The sequence below is a fragment of the Myotis yumanensis genome, unplaced genomic scaffold (assembly GCF_028538775.1).
Source record: "Myotis yumanensis isolate MYYU_CA2020_CCGP unplaced genomic scaffold, mMyoYum1.0.hap1 SCAF_16, whole genome shotgun sequence".
NCBI classification, from domain to species: Eukaryota; Metazoa; Chordata; class Mammalia; order Chiroptera; family Vespertilionidae; genus Myotis; species Myotis yumanensis.
Genome location: NW_027223767.1, coordinates 38186247 through 38200825, shown reverse-complemented (window position 1 = coordinate 38200825; position 14579 = coordinate 38186247). Strand labels below are relative to the sequence as shown.

At 43.1% G+C, this 14579-nt stretch overlaps 1 non-coding gene across 1 annotated transcript; it reads right to left on the bottom strand.

The window, feature by feature from the left end:
• Positions 1-5237: 5237 nt before the first annotated feature.
• LOC138995298 (U6 spliceosomal RNA) lies at positions 5238-5344 on the bottom strand. Its single transcript, XR_011468607.1, has one exon. It is a non-coding gene; the product is annotated as a U6 spliceosomal RNA (small nuclear RNA).
• Positions 5345-14579: the final 9235 nt, after the last annotated feature.

Here is a 14579-nt window from a genome sequence, read left to right as displayed (position 1 = left end):
TAAACATAATGGCAATTTTAGAAGCTGTCTAGTACTGATTCCCAATTTTCCAACTAGGTTTCAGATCTTTCTAGGGCTATCCATCCTAAGTAAGGTCACAGAATCAAAACAGAATTCTAGGCCTGGAAGGAACCTTAGAGATTGACAACCTGATCTGGCAAGTGAGGAAATAAATTCTTTTTTTTCTTTATTGCAGTAACATGAACAACATAAAATTTACAATTTTCACCATTAAAGGAGATAAACTTAAGTGACTTGCCCAAAGGTGTCTCTTCCCACTGCAGAGCTCTGCCTCAAAACTCAGGGTTTCATAACCCAGGTGACCTTGCATCTGACTTACAAGTATTGCACCAACTCCAGTTACATGTGAGTAATTGAAATAGCTGAGTCCAGCCCTAGTGGGTTTGGCTCAGTGGATAAAGCATCAGCCTGTGGACTGAAGGGTCCTGGGTTCAATTCCAGTCAAGGGCACATACCTTGGTTGCAGGCTCGATCCCCAGCCCTGGTCGGGGCGCGTGCAGAAGGCAACAATTCATGTGTCTCTCTCACATCGATGTTTCTCTCTCTCTCTCCCTCCTGTCTACTCTCTCTGAAAAATCAATGGAAAAATACTCTCAGGTGAGGATTAACAAAAAACAAACAGCTGAGTCCATGATGAGCCCAAATCTGACAATGCCATGTACAGTGATCAACATCTAGCCCCTCATTCAGGGATAAAGCTCTCAGTTGGTGTTGGCAAAAGTCTTTCACCTTTATAATTAAGATCTTAAACTGAAATCAACCTAACACTCAGATCCAGCTATAACTTTAGACAAAGATGGTCAAGGCGTAGACGGTTAGGATGAAATAACAGAAGAGAAATAAGGAGAAAACTGACACCCAGGTTGATAAGCCGTAGTTGTGGGCAGCTGTTTCCATATTCTTCTTCCAACCCCGAGAGGAGCATTAGATGAACTCCTGGCTATAAACATGGTTTAATGAGAGAGAACTGAAGTTGCATGGACTGGGCCTCTGGGTGGATACAGCTCTGGCAGGCAATCACTTTTCCTCATGTGTCAAGAGCCCCGAAGGAAAGAATGGCAGGGTCCAATTAGTCATCTCCCAAGTGAAAGAAGTTGAAACAACTTGTCTGGTAAGATTGAAAGCCACAAGGCAGACTACCTGTCAGGGACAGGAATTTGGAGTCCGAGGCTTTCGCCTGAAGCCGGGAGGCACATTAGTGGGAGAGCTGGGCTGCAGGGAGGTGGCCAGAAGGAAGGGGAATTTGAGTTTCTGAGGCAAAAATTTAGGTATACCTAGGGGTACAAAAGACATCAAGAGATGTTTAAAATATTTTAAAATATGTATTTGTATTGATTTTAGAGAGGAAGGGAGAAGGAGAGAGAAATAGAGACATCAATGATGGAGAGAATCATTGATAGGCTGCCCCCTGCATACCCCACACTGGGGATTGGCCCACAACCCCCAGCATGTGCCCTGATCGGGAATCGAACCATGACCTCCTGGTTCATAGGTCAACGCTCAACCACTGAGCCATGCCAGCTGAGCAATAAACTATTCTTTAAAAAAAAATAAAAATAAAAATAAATAAAAACGGGGATGTGAACATAGCATCCTAAGAAAGAAGGAACTTTCTGAAATAACTCAGGAAAATACATAAACACTTGAGCAAATTATGTGAAAACAGTAATTTAGTTGTGTAAAGAAAGGGAAAATAAAGCAGCTGTTTTTTGAACTGATGATGTCATCGGTGCCTGTGAAAGGGGCCTTAATCCAATGCCCCAACGAGATGGGGCCGGCGGGAGGGTGGGGGGCGCGGGGGGCGGGGGGGGGGGCGGGGGGGAGAGGAACAGTTTGTTTTCAGGGGATGGGTGGACTGTCTTTCATGAGGTTCACCAGAAAACCAAGTAGAATTAGTTTAATTATTAGAGTAACATTAAATTAGCACAAACAGAATAATAGGTATTTTATTAGCACAAAGTGTGATCGAGTTTTATGTACCCATGAAATAATAGATTATATATCCTGGAACATTATTATAACCCACTTTTACAGCTTAGTAATAGTGAGAAGGGACTCCTTGTCTAAGACGGTTTTATGACATAAGTTCCCATAAATTGCTAAAGACATGGAAGCTGTGGCTTGCACCAAGGCGAGGGCCTCCTGGGTAACTAACTGTATGTGCACAGGTTGGTCAGCTGTTGCATGAGAAACAGACAAGGGGCAGTGACAGGAATTCAGGAAGTTATTGTGACTAAATGTCCCATAGCCCCACTTCACCCTTTAGTCCTGAGTGGAAACCAGGGAGCCGGCCAAGCTGTGCTAGAATGCCAGCTCTTTTCCTTAATAAGAACTTAAATAAACTCCAGGGCCCCACTGGGAAAACAGACAGCTCAACGTACCCTATTGAGAAAGCCTCTTGCAGAAGGCTTCTGTGTCTGCCATCCCTTTCCTGAGCTGGATCCAAACTATGACTAAAGTGCCCTTGATGGAGGGCAACCAGGGCTACTTGGGAAAGAGTGATGGAGAAGTTTCCTTCTTTTTCCAGACTAAACTTCTGTGCAGACGACTGCTGGCAGCATGCCAGGCTCTCCCCTTCAAGGGACCAGCGCAGGTCTCGGTTAGCGAACCCGGGCCTGTGTCCAGAGCAGAAGAGACCCTCACAGGGGCAGTCTTCTCTCTCTTTTGCTGGGCCTTTTCACAATCCCCCTGCAGAAGCACCCTTCAGCCGAGGCTGGCCGGTAAATTTCCCCGCTCAGCCTTAAACACAACCTCAAAGCCAAGCGTTTCAGAAATAAGGGTGGGTCACCATTTTCTCCCGTTAAACGGCAGTTCCTCTTCCTTTCGTACCATCGTGCTTGTTGTTGTTATTCTTGTGCAGATCATAATCACAGAACTCATTTGTTCATTTATTCAACAGATATTTGTTGAGAGTAGTGTGTGTCCCGGACACTGTTTTAAGAACTGGGCCACAGTGATAAATACTACAGCTGGCCACTGTTCTTATGGTATTTATGGCCATGGAGAAAAAAGACAGGAAAGACAAGCGAATAAATGCGAAATTACACATCTGTTAATTCCAAGAAGGAAAGAGCAGGGTGAAGAAAAATAGGGAGGGTTGTGACAGTGACAAGGGAGGCTTGGGGAGAATTTAGTCTCAATAAAGCAGTGTGCTTAATAGGCAAACAAAACTAACAGTTTGTTTTAAGACAATTCTGCTGGTTTCCCTTACAACCAGATGGCCATTGCTAAGCCCCTTCTTTGTAGAAATCCTCCATCTGGGAATGGTGTTCAGCTACAGAAGGTGGCCAGGATCTTGAGGAGGCTGCCGGGTTCATCAGTGTGTTGTACGTATTTTGGGTACCTTTATGCGGCTGTTCCGAGGAGGCAAAGAGTAAGACCAACATGAGTCTTGTGCTGCTCTGCATCCAAATGAGCCCCTCTCACCACTGCTAGGCCATCTCTTCTGACCCCCGAGGCCTCTCTCCCTCTCCATCCGCAGAAGGTAAACCCTGCATTAAACCTTCTGCAGAGAGAGGGTGGAAGACACAACAGTCGGACAAAGACCCCATGCACACAGGGAAGGTATGCTTGATAGAAACCTCTGCCAGTTGCAATTTCAAATAATGAAAAGCAGACTTTAGTGCCACTGCACAATTATGATTGGTTTGGTATTGTTTTCATTATTAGTTGGTATTAAACCAACACTTACCTAGGTCTACCAGGCATTGTTCTAAGCACTTTGATTCTCATTAAAACCCTATTGTCACCCCCAGTTTACAGACGAGTATACCGAGGCACAGCAGTTTGCCTGAGGTCACTCGGCTAGTAAATGGCAGGGCACAGCTTTGAGCCAGCAGTCTGGCTCTGGAGTCCTTCAGCCAGACTATGTGGCTTCTTGGTATGTCCATTAACATACTTTAACAGAGCGCACAGATGATATCTATGACCAATATCTTTCCTTTTATAAACTAGCCTCTCTCCTGGTGAAATAAGTGATTTTAGGACAAGGGCATTTAAGGACCTTGAGGCTGTCTGGTGCTTTTGGCAAGGAGAAAAGACCAAAAAAGCAAGCTATAAATAGAAGTGAAAACCTTCCATTATAATGCTGCCACGTAGCCTCTAATTTTACCTCTGTTAGGGCAGGTATGGACATTGTAAAGCGGGAACCAAGAAGCCAGGGGTTTAGTCTTTTAGATAAGACCCTAACGCCCTGTATTTAATTCCAAGCCTGTCTCCCCCTTTCTGTTACTCTGGGCTCCATTTCTATGAAAACAGAATTACATGTGTTTCACAAATGGTGGTAGAAAAACGTGTCTTTTTCCCTGTCTTGGAGCCGTGGTGTGGGTGACTGCGGGATTTCCACTCAGCTTGGAAAAGGCTGAAAGACCGCCTTGCTGTTTCTGTTTTGCTTTGTCTTTGCTGCCTGTTACCAGCAAGATGAACTCATCCCGAAGGTTTGCATTGAAAACAAATTTTGAATTTCTTCTGCTCTTGTTAATTTGCCTCCTTTAGCAGTCTCAGTCCCCAACACCCAGGCGCCGTCTTTTGAAAATTTAACAGCAGAGGGTGCTGCGAGCCTGTGGATGCCCAGGTCTCGGCCCCGAGACGGAGCGGCTGGAAGGGCCCCTGCTCATTCAGCCCGCCTGAAGGAGGCTTCTAATTGTCTTGTTCTCTTGCTGCTTTTGAAGACTTTGTCTGTGGGCTGTGGAGTAATCAGATGTTTCCCAAAATGCAAGCAGGCAATCAAGAAATGAGGTGTGGCCTTCTGGAAGTAATCTTGCCATTTGTGTTTTTGAGATTCTTAATCCTTCTCTGATTAACTTGATGCTTCCTATTTTATGCATTTAACTCCACTGAGACCAGAGTTTCTGAATCGTGGTGGGTCCTAACTCACTTCAGAAAACAACATTTATTATTCCCATTTTCCTGGGCTCCCTCTAAATTCCCTTGTACTAATTCTACCCATGGCTACAAGATAACATTTTTTTTTCTTTTTAAAAGCTGGGGCTTGAATATTACCTCCAGGTTGTCTCTCAGTCTTTCTCCATCTTCCTTATATTCTGCATCTTTCACTCATTTTTTCCCCAGCTTCTTGCTTCCTACAGCCCTTTCACCTCTTGATTGTTGGTAGGAAGCAACAATGGTGTTCCATACTTCAGTCAAGCAAATTTGCTTTAGAAGAATCTAGGTGCCTCCCAGTGATAAGTCAATGGGTGGTTTATTTATCTATCTACTTAAATATGAAACACTTCACAAATTTGTGTGTCATCCTTGTGCAGGGGTCATGCTAATCTTCTCTGTATCATTCCAATTTTAGTATATGTGCTGCTGAAGTGAGCACGGTGATATCTTCTTATAAAATCATTCCCAGTGGGCTCTCATGGCAAGACACACTGATGAGTTCATCATATTACTTGATAGACACACATTGAATTTGCTGCTTCTTACACGCACAGAGCATATCTCTCCTGGAGAGCTGGCTTTAACTGTTTCTGTGGTTTCATAGCCACTGAGTGAGAGAGGGATATGCAGAGGGACCTTGGGCGACGTAGGATGAAAGTTGTGGCTGCAAGACCAGCCTCTCATGGCATCAGCACTCACCTGGAATATAAACTTGACAGGATTCTAGACATGCACAAAACAGGCACACGTGGCAGACAGACAAGGACTCGGCAGGACCACCGCCTGTGCTTCCTTTCTGGAACAAACACACACACAAACGGTCTTTGGTTTGATTTGTTGGGTGAACTTCAGCAAAACAGGAGAAGAATTCAGGAAGGAGGAAGACAGGATTTAAGAGCCAGCAAAACTGATCAAGGACAGCAGGTAAAGAGATTGCAATGTAACAGCTGAGTCACATAACAAGGAGCCTTAAAGTCCCTGCTGAGCTGAAGGTATATGTCTTCCAACGAGAAAATGGAAAGACAATTAGAAACCTCTAAAGAGAGAGAGAGAGAGAGAGAGAGAGAGAGAGAGAGAGAGAGAGAGAGAGAAGCACTGTTCATAAAAGCCACGATCTGAAAATAAAACGAGCTATAATTTTGAAATGAATTTGAGAACTGACCAAGCAAAAGGAGCAGTTTTTTTCTATAGCACCAAGGCCAAGCCTCCTTTAGTCAGGTAATGTGGGGTAGGGTTGGGACTGCCGGATACTCTGAATTTGGGTACAATCATCTTTTTCAGGTACAATCATTTTGGATTTTAATAATTGCTAACCACAATTGTTTCCCCATGATGCACTTTGCTGTTTCTTTTCTCATTGACTGCTGTTTGTAGGATAGTTTTGTAGGCGATTTTTAGGCAATGTATTCAAATTATTTACTAATTGCTATGAAATGAGCACTAACCAATTTTAACAAATATTTACTGAGTGCCTACCATGTACCCGGTACTATTCTAGGTGCTTGGAATGCAACAGTGAACAAAATAACTCCTGCCCTAGTAGAGCTTATGTTTTAGTGATGCAGACACACCATCAACAATAAATCTGATCAATACAGGAAAACAAAAAAGATAAGAGGGAAGGAAAGGAGAATTGGGAGGGGAAAGAGGAAAGTAGTAGGGTGGGTTGAAATTTGAATCAGATGGGCAGAGGAGATCTCACTGAGATGAGAATCCAGCGAAGACTTGAGAGAGATGAGGGCATCAGGCAAGGAGGTATCTGAGGGCAGAGCGTGGGGGCAGAGCGCCAAGCCCTAAGGCTGGAATGTGCCTGGCCTGCTCCCCAGACCTCAAGGAGCCGGAGTGGCTGGAGTGGGGGCTGGACTAGGAGAGGAGCTTAGAGAGATAAGCGTTCTGGTGGACCTGTCAGGAGTGCAGCTCTTATTCTGAGTGATATCCCATCCACTGAAGCATTTTGAGTACAGAGGGCCAGGGCCTGACTCTCACATTAAAATAATCAGCATGGCTGTTCTGTCGAGAGAAGACTGGAGGAGGCAAGGGCGGAAGTGGGGATCTCTAGGAGGCTAATCCAGGTGATTGAACAAGGTGGCTCAGATCCAGGTGGTGGGTTCTGGATGGACTTGAAGATAGAACCACAGGGGGACTTCCTGACCGATTGATGTGGGAGTTAGTGTGAGAAGAGTGAAGGACGACCCTGGGCTTGAAGGACAGTGCCAGTCAGGAAAGGCCTGGGGCTCTGGAGCAGGGCCCTGGGAGCCCCTTGTTGGTTTCATTGCTGTGGTGGTGTTGGGTGGGGGTTCTTGGGGAGCGGGGTGCCAGGATAGCAGGGACACTTGGGAAGCTCTACACAGCCAGTGTGTCTAAACGGTGCTTACTGGCTGGTAGCAGCCCTGGATTTTGTGCTTATAGTTCAGCTTTTCCCTATTCCTTTCTCTAGTAGAATGAACTTAAAAGTAGGCTTGGATCTTGAACTTTTTTTTTAAATGAAAAAATAGGTTTTTGATTACCCAGTTACATATCAGAGAGGTCTTCTGATTTTTATGGGCTTGACTAAGTTTAACTATCTAGAAACAAATGTTTCTCAAGTTAATTAAAGCAACACAACAACAAAGTATAGTAAACAAAAAAAGAAAAAAATTAGGGAACGCCTGACACTTTTGGGTCCCACAGTTTTTATTCTGCCATTTTGATTGTAAGGATGTTTTAACTCAGATGTTTTCTCGTAAATACATACTTTTAAATCAGAACTATACCATTTTGATGACTTTCATTACAACTGTATAACTTGGGTATTAAAAAAAATCATAGTGGCCCAATGGGCTCTTAATGTTTTTTACTTTTTTTTTTACCCTTTAGATAAATCTTCAATGTTTCTGATGAAATATTTGTCTGAGGTTCAGCAACTTTTAAATTCCATGTTGATTTCATTTCTTTTTTGTTACATCCAATACTTCTTACTTCAAAATATTAGCAGGAGTTATTTCTGTGTGATGAAATTGGATTTTTATTTTTAAAATAAAAATAAGTTGTTTCAATTTTCATCTTTATACTTTTCAGTCGTTCCCAACACTTCTTAGGGAAATGGTGTTCTTCATAATTCCTTTGTGTGATACTTTTTAAACAAAAAAAGCAAAAATTATTATTTAAAATATTTTAAATAAAGTATCCTGTGAAAACAAATATCAGCTTCCCAAATGTCAACTCAGCAAAACAATAAAACAACAGAAACCAAAGTTCTCTGAAACTCCTGAGTTATGATTTTACTCCAGAAGGAGTCATTGTCTTAAAAGGATGTCTGACTGTCAGGAGACAGCCTATGCCTCCAACAAAGCATAGGAGAAGGATGCTGGCTCTGGTGTGTGTGTGTCTGTGTGTGTGTGTGTGTGTGTGTGTAGGGGGGTTGTGTTTCCTGCTGTTTATCAAGGAAGACAGCAGGTTAATCAACTAGAGCAAGAGACCAACCCAATAGACATCATTGTCAACAAAGAGATGGCATAATGGTGGTTGGCAAGGCATGTAAGGAATAAAAAAGAAAAGGAAATTCGCCGAAACCGGTTTGGCTCAGTGGATAGAGCGTCGGCCTGCGGACTGAGGGGTCCCAGGTTCGATTCCGGTCAAGGGCATGTACCTGGGTTGCGGGCGCATCCCCAGTGGGAGATGTGCAGGAGGCAGCTGATCGATGTTTCTCTCTCATCGATGTTTCTAACTCTCTATCTCTCTCCCTTCCTCTCTGTAAAAAATCAATAAAATATATTTAAAAAAAAAAAGAAAAGGAAATGTAAATTCAATTGGGAAAATCATTGTAAATTCAGGACCTTTTTTAAAAAAATAATTTTTTATTGTTACAGTATTTCAGAGGTTGCTCATTTTAGCCCCCCTTTGCCCCTCTCTGCCAACCCCCTCCACCCACGCTCCCCCAGGTCTTCACCTCACCATCGTCTGTGTCCAGGGGCTGTGCATGTAAACTCAGGACCTTTAACAGAAATATATTTTTCTGGTTCTGACCCTGACTGTAGCCCATCAACAGCAGCACTTCTGCCAACCCCTGACTCTCACTAAAAGGAATTATTGATGTATGAAGTCAAGTTCAAATAGGAAAGGGGAGCTCGGGTTGAAAAGTATGAGCAGGCCCATATCCTGGTCCACAATCAAGGGGCTTACAATGCAAAGTCTGAACCTTGACTGGTCAGAGATGTTAATTTTTCTCTAGTTTCTGAATATTACGGTGGTTCTACGAAAATATAGGAATAAAAGTTTCTGTGAACCTAGGAGAGTGTCAGCCCTGGAAAGGGAATCCAGGAGAGTAAGAAAAATATATCGAGATGAAAACTGACACCAGCCAGTGTGGCTCAGTTGGTTGGGCATCATCTCCTCCACCAAAAGGTTGCTGGTTCGGTTCCTGGTCGGGGCACATGCTTGGTTTTGGGCTCAATCCCTGGTACAGCCACTGATTGATGTTTCTCTCTTTTCCTCTCTAAAAACCAAGAAAAAAAGAAAACTGACTGACACCCATGGTATTAATACTTACGTAACTACTAAGTGTAACGGTGTAATAATGAGTCCTGTTATCACTGGGGTGTTTTGTGTTTTCTCTACTTTTATGATGTTTGAAGTATCATCAAGGTGATAGAGAGCTAGGGTGTCACAGGGGCAGGGGGAATGTGGTCATTGTTGGTTAAGCCACCAATAGGTCTGTGACTGCCAGGAAAAAGCTAAAGTCCTGTACTGAAAGGCTTGCGGGTTTGGTTCACACTATCTCCCTTACCCTCAAAACCTTTCAGAGTCAATCTCTGTCTCGAAAAACAGCAACAAGTCTTAGTCATGACTTCCTAGTAATTGGCTGTTCATTTTGTTCCTGTGTACTGGGGAGAACCTTCTGGGAAGAGGCCAATGTTTCTATAAAAGTTTGCCCTGTTCTTTGGGTTTTCAACCTCTTTGTAATTTTGAATTGGGAGTGCCTAAGAATGTCTTTTGATTGAGTCATTTGTGGAACTATACACTATTTGACTCTATAATTTGTTAACTGGTTTTCCAACTTGGCAACAAATAATTGTGTATTTTTTTCATTTATTAGTCAACAAGGTCTTACTGAAACCTTTTCCATTAGGCCCTGAAGTTGTGTACAATGGTGATCAACACAGGCATTGAACTGCCCTCATGGCCTTGGAGTCTAGTGGGGAAGACAGACATGACTCAAATAACCAAAAATTGACATTTGCTAGAGAGGAAGAGTAAAAGGGGCTATGCATGGGTTTGGCAAGAGCTCTTGACCTAGGCTGCGGATGGGTGAGTGCCGTACAATGGACACCAGGTTTTGAGAGTGTTATTAAAAGTCTCATTTCCGCCATGCTTCTGTTTCCCAGTCCGTCATTTGAAAATCGGACAGGTGAGCCATGTCTCACAGTGAACAAGGAGATCTCCTTGAAAAAGTCATATTGAATGAGGAGGAATTTACTATGAGAAGTGGGGGAAGAGTGTTCTGTGCAAAAGCCCAGAGGAGCCTGGAGTGTGACACACTGGGCTGCAGTACATGGACCGAGGTGAAGGCAGCAAGGTAGATGAGGCCCAGATCAAGCTGGCTCCTGGAGGCCATATAATCTATATACTGGGGTGGGGGTGGGGGTGGGGGTGTGTAAGAGCTTTATTGAGATATAATTCACATACCATAACATTCATCCATGTAAACTATACAATTCATTTATTTTTAGTATAGCCACAGAGTTGAATAATCTGTCAATTTAAGAAACATTCAGCCGAAACTGCTTTGGCTCAGTGGATAGAGCGTCGGCCTGCGGACTGAAAGGTCCCAGGTTCGATTCCGGTCAAGGGTATATACCTTGGTTGCGGGCACAACCCCAGTGGGAGATGTGCAGGAGGCAGCTGATCAATGTTTCTCTCTCATTGATGTTTCTAACTCTCTATTTCTCTCCCTTCCTCTCTGTAAAAAATCAATAAAATATTAAAAAAAAAAAAAGAAACATTCAAACCTGTAAAGATTTTCGTGAGTTTATTTGAGCAAAGACAATTGCTGGGAAGCAAAATCTCAACGGATTGTGATCATGCTCCAGAGAATGGCAATTTGACACCATATTTTATACATTACAATCAAAAGAGAAGACTAAGTGGGTTACATTGGTGGTAGATTAGGGAGGCAGAAGAAAGCGAAGCAGAGAAACCACAGAGATTGGATAAAAAGTAAAATGATACATCTTTTGCCCTAGCTGGTTTGGCTCAGTGGATGGAGCCTTGGCCTGCGGACGGAAGGGTCCGGGTTCGATTCTGGTCAAGGGCATGTACCTCGGTTGCAGACTCTTCCCTGGCCCTGACCAGGGCCCTGGCGCACGCAGGAGGCAACCAATTGATGTGTTTCACATCGATATTTCTCTCTGTCTTTTCCTCTCTCTAAAAATTGATGGAAAAATATCCTCAGGTGAGGGTTAAAAAAAAAAAGATACATCTTTCACATACGTGGGTACAGGATAGTTAAAAGTCAACAATTGCCGTGATAAAAATAACAATGAGAAGATATGTAGTCTCTGTCCTGGAGCGTTGGTTGTGCCCGGAGGGATCTGGAAAAGGGGAAGTTACCTTGATATTCCAAACGTTTGTGATCATAGATGCAAAAGACAATAGACAGGCTCAATTAATGTAAAGATCGATTTTTGTCAGGGAAGATTCTAGGCTAGGACATGACTACCTGCCATGAACTGCTTTAAAGAGTTTTAATTTCAGTTTTAATCCTATGTGGTTACTTTAGGTCTCTGAGTCTGTAAGGCTGCCACACAGGCCTCCCCTAGAGCTTGTCAGGCTCAGTATGTGGCCCCTTTTCATCTAGTGTTGTGAGTTTGAGGCACCTGGGAGAAATCCCAGGAGAGAATTAAATGGGTAGTTGAATGTACAGCTCTAGAAATAGCAGACATTGGTCTGGATGGGGGATACTGACTAGACAGTCACTGGGGGGTTGGCAGAGGCCCCTGCAGGAAATGTTGGCAGTAACAGGTGTTAGACCGATGGGGTCAGACCAAACCCAGCAACCTTGGTACTTGAGTTCTGACTAGGAAAGAATTCAGAGTTAAGACTCAAACTATAATATAACATTTATTATAGAAGGAAACAAGTTGTATAGGCAAAGGAAGGGCCCTTGGAGCTTAGACGTGAGGAAGTTCAAGGTGACACACCTGGGGTGGGGAGAAGTAAAGGTGGGGACAGGAAAGGCTCTGGTGTGCTCCCTGGAGGGATAGCGAGCTGGGTCCTCAGTCCTAAGGGTTTGAAGGGTAGAGTTTAAGAGCAGACCCAGGGGAAGATCTCAATAGAATATTCCGTAGACTCCCAGGTGTGTCCTTTCAGGGTTGGGGTCTTCACTGATTGCTTGGTCGACTAACCACTGAGCGACACTGGCCAGGGCGGTGATTTATTTTAGATGAAGGGTATATAAAATTTCATTGCACTTAAAATTTTTTTTTCAAAATAAAGAGTAGGAAAAAAGGGTAACATGCTTATTATGTGAAAACTGAGAACAATAGAAATATGGAAAGAAAAAAAATACCCACGATTTCATGTCATTGTAGTGTATTGTCTTTCATTCTTTCTTAGGCAATTAAAAATCATATTTGATATTAATATATATACCCACACTATAGTTTAAATTTAAATAAGACATGTTTGAATAACCCTTTGTTTCCATTTAAATGAGTAGAAAAAAACAAATAATTTTAAACATTCAGAAGTTTTTAAAAGAACCTAAAATTGGTTCTAGTGCATCATTTAACCATGTATGAGCCATTTTCAATTGTAGCACCTGAGGCTGTACGGATGGTGTAGTGGTCAGAGCACCGGCATTGTGGTCAATTGACTTGGTTTGAATCTGGCTCACACACTTACTAGCTCTGTGACCTTGTGGAGGTTTCTTCGCTTTCTGATTCTGTTTCTTCATCTGTAAAGAGGGGATAACAATGGTTGTTGGGGAATGAAATGAGTTATATGTGTGAAGCCTTTAGAAAAGGGCCAAGCACAGCCCTGGCCGGTAGCTCAGCTGGTTAGAGTCGTCCTGATATGCCAAGGCTGTGGGTTCGATCCCCAGTCAGGTCATATACAAGAAGTAGCCAATGAATGCATAAATATGCGGAACAAGAAATTGATGTCTCTTTTTTTTTAAAAAATATATTTTATTGATTTTTTACAGAGAGGAAGGGAGAGAGATAGAGAGTTAGAAACATCGATGAGAGAGAAACATCGACCAGCTGCCTCCTGCACATCTCCCACTGGGGATGTGCCCGCAACCCAGGTACATGCCCTTGACCGGAATCGAACCTGGGACCTTTCAGTCCGCAGGCCGACGCTCTATCCACTGAGCTAAACCGGTTTCGGCAAAATTGATGTCTCTTTATCTCTCCCTTCCTCTCTCTATCGCAAATCAATTAAAGAAAAGTGACAGGCTCACAGTAAGTACTTAGTACATGTTGATCATCACCATCATCACCATTGTCATCAGCATCATCATCATCATCATCATCATCACTATTAGTATCTCAAGGAAGCAGATGGTCAGGATGACTCCGTGGGTTATTTTTGTTTCGTTTTGATCTTGATTCTTAAACCAAGGAGACCAAGGTTCCTCAGTATTCACAGTTCTTAGAAGTCACCTCCCAATGGTGGATAGCCCGAATCTCAAAGGCACAGAACCAGTGCATTTCTCTTGATGCTGGTGCCATCACCCCAAAGGCAGGGATGCCATTTTGGACCTCTCTGCCCACCCTTTTTACCAAGTCTTCCTGATCACTCAGCACTTGCCAGCTTTGCATTCTCCCTGATACTATCTCAGCCTCAGATATCATCAGCTGACACAACTTCACAGACCTTGGGTGGTGTCATTTTCTATTCTGCCTGGAATACAGCTCTTTCATCCCAGCATTGGTGGGGTAGCATTTTCTCAAGTTAGCCTAAAAAAGCTCATCTCTAGCTATAGAAGGAGTGCTTCTGTCTTTGTTCTTGATTTATTTGAAATTTTGTAACTGCCTCCCCTGCTGAAGATTATACAAGAAGAGAAGAGGAAAGTTAATCTTGTATGTCGTGGGAAACCCAGTTAAACATTTGAAATGCTCAAATATACCACAGTCCGCCTGCAGACTGTTCTGGCAGTGGGTAACAAGAGCTAGGAAACTTTTCAAACCTTTGACCCACTAATACCAGTTTTGGGAACATACCCCAAGGAAATAACCCAAAAGGGAAAAAAATGTAATTTGTGCAAAGATGTTCATGTGCTGCTATTTATAGGAGTGAAGAACTGGAAATCAGCCAAATGCCGAATAAGGGAATGACTCGGGCAAGTTATGGTATAGTGACATAAGGAAACCCCAGTGAACTATTTTAAATGACAGGAATGTAGCCCCTGCTGGCTCTAGGGAATGTGTAGATGAAAGTATTTGAAGTGACAAGTACACCAAACAGGAAGTTTTCAACTATGTCAAATTTGTGTTGCGCCAAAAAAATTTGGAAGTGACTTCTGAGGGAAGGAAAATGTAGTTTAGAGTTGAGTCTGATGCCTCGTTCGTAAAGTTGCTCGTGAGTTACAATATCTATTGCAACACACTCCAGGGTCTGACCATTTTGAGCCTAAGACAACTATTTGAGCATAGAAAGTAGACCAGCAGGTCTTGTTTTGCAGCAAAAAGTCT